Source organism: Spinacia oleracea, chromosome 4, assembly GCF_020520425.1.
Source record: "Spinacia oleracea cultivar Varoflay chromosome 4, BTI_SOV_V1, whole genome shotgun sequence".
NCBI classification, from domain to species: Eukaryota; Viridiplantae; Streptophyta; class Magnoliopsida; order Caryophyllales; family Amaranthaceae; genus Spinacia; species Spinacia oleracea.
In genome coordinates, this window is record NC_079490.1 from 84,672,148 (window position 1) to 84,674,801 (window position 2,654).

Sequence of the window (2,654 nt, forward strand, 5' to 3'; positions counted from 1 at the left end):
CCCTTGGTTGTATTGGCCTTGATTGCCAAAACCTTGAGATTGGCCATAGGGCGCTTGGCTTTGATAGCCTTGTGCTCTATAGCCACCTCGATTTTGGCTATCATACCCACTTCCTTGGCCATAGCCTTGGTGGGGACCATACATGGAGGGCCCTCTAGGTTGCCTAGCAAAATTAGGATTGTTAGGGTTATCATTCCTAGACCTCTCATTTATGGCATAAGCATACTCTACATCAAACTCGCCTTCATACGAAGGGCCGACCATAATCCACAAATGACAAGTTATGAACTAAGGGGCATGCATCGGGGGAATGACTATAGTGTTGGCAATTTTCGCAAAAGAATGTGCCCGGAGGCATTGAGCCATAAGAACTAACCTTGCCCTTCCCCTTAGAGAGAAGAGTGGCTGAGGGAGGAGGGATTGTAGATGGTGATGGCGGTTGGCTTGGTGTGTTTTCGAGCTTCTCCAAGCGTGAGGTAAGCTTCTCTATCATCCGTGCTTGCTCTATGGCGTACACCGAACCCTTACCATCTTCACTCCTACCTTTCCCATCATAATTCCTTGTGCCTACATCCCAAGATTGGTAGTTTTGAACTACATCCTCAATGATTTCCACAATTTGATCCTCAGTTTTATTCATAATGGGGCCTCCCGCTCCCGCATCAAGACTTGTCTTCAAACTTGGACTCAACCCCAAGTAGAATGTTTGGAGCAACATCCATTTAGGAATCCCATGGTGAGGTCATTCCCCTTGGTACTCCTTAAAGCGATCCCAAGCTTCGAAGAGTGACTCATCTCGCTTTTGCTCAAAGGATTGAATCTTGTGGCGACACTCCGCCGTCTTCCCATGCGAATAGAACTTGTTTAAGAATGCACTTGTCACTTCGGTCCAAGTGCGAAGTGAGTTGGGCTTAACCTCCTTGTCAAGCCAATCACTTGCTCGCCCAAGTAGAGAGAACCGAAACAATGTCAACCTCACATAATCCGATGTGACACCATTGTGCTTGATTGTGTCACAATAGTGCTCGAACTGTTTGAGATGTTCGTGAGGTGATTCATTACTCTTCCCACAAAAGGGGTGGCTTTGCACCAAATTGATCAAGGCGGGCTTGATCTCAAAGTTGTTGGCTCCCGTTGTTGGGGCTTGAATACCACATGTAGCTTCGAATGCCCCCGGTATTCCCAAGTTCTTAACCGGGAGCGCCATGTTCTCAAAAACTTGCTCACTCTCTTGTTGTTCCTCACCAACACTCAACGATGAGAATCTGTTATGGCTTGATGAGCTAGACCGTACACGCCTTTGTCTCCTAAGTGTCCTCTCCAATTGGAGGTCAAGAGGATGGAGGGTCCTTTGACGAGCACGTCCCCTAACAAGCATAAAAACTCAAGAAAAACCGTGAGCAATGCCAAGGAAAAAGGACTTTTTAGGGTGCGGAAGTGATAGCACCAATCGGAAGTGCGGAAGCAAGTAACGGACTTCAGAGGACCATGAAGTGATGAACGGGTGCGGAAGATAGCACCAATCGGCTTTCTTCACAAGACAAATAAATTTCTCCTCAATGACCGTGTAATGGAGCCACATGGCATTATACATCGCCTGGACATTCAAGAACTCCCCACCGGGAACGGGCGTCAAAGCATTAATCTCCTTGGCATGAAGGTTGTTCGGTAGAGCCCGAACAAGAAGAGTAAGCATGCCACCAAGGAGGATGTCGGCCTTGTTCAAGTGGCAATTCCGAACCTCAATGATCCGGGAGATGAGCAGTTGGCCAAAATCAAGGACCCCTTGCTCCTCTTGTGTCGCCAACCACAAACCACCAAGCTCCATGCCCGACAAGGCACCGGTAGCACCCTTTGAGAAAAGGGCGTAGACAAGGAGGCGGATCATGTAGCGAATGGCCGGATGGTGAAATGAAGAAGCCTTGGTCGATGCAGAGTAGAACCTCCCGCTCTCTCCGGTGAGCGATCTCCACCAACTATGCTCATCATAGTCGTTCACACATTCGGTCCTTGGGTTCGTGATGAGCCCGTAGTCCGAATCAATGGAAAAGATGGCATTGATATCATTGTTGGTCAGTTTGTGTTGGCGGCCGAAGACTTGAAAGCTCAATTCAATCACACTATCCCCGTCCTCATCTTGCACAATGTTTTTCCGGGCCGAGGAGAGGAACTCCAAGGTCAACCTTGTGTAGGTCGGGGAACTAAATTTCAAGAACTCTTCCCACCCTAGCCCCTTGATCAACTTATCGACTTCCGCTTCGACCCCCAAGGCACGAACACTTTCCCTATGGAAGAACTTGGTGGGCTTTATGGCCCTCTTAGATAGCGGCTCAATGAATTCCCAAGATCTTTGTTCAAGGAACTCAATGCCATAGGTCTCAATGCCCGGAGGAGCCGGTGCCTTTCTCTTTGATGTAGAGGCGGTAGGGTTTGATGTAGAGGCGGTGGGGGTCTTCTTGGAGCGCTTGGGTGCCATTGAATGATGAGTTTAAGCAAAGCAAAATCTACAAAAGCAAACAAAAAACAAACCAAGACACACCAAGACGGAAAAACTAAGTTAGTTCACAATCTATAACAAACAGACAACTACAAAAGCTAAAGTTAGATATCTTTATCAACTCCTCAATAAGCTCCAAACACTACACTAACTCCTC

The 2,654-nt window shown here is 47.8% G+C and overlaps 1 pseudogene; it reads left to right on the top strand.

Moving 5' to 3' along the window:
* Window positions 1-728: 728 nt before the first annotated feature.
* On the top strand, window positions 729-829 carry LOC130460425 (uncharacterized; annotated as a pseudogene).
* The last annotated feature ends 1,825 nt before the right edge of the window (window positions 830-2,654 follow it).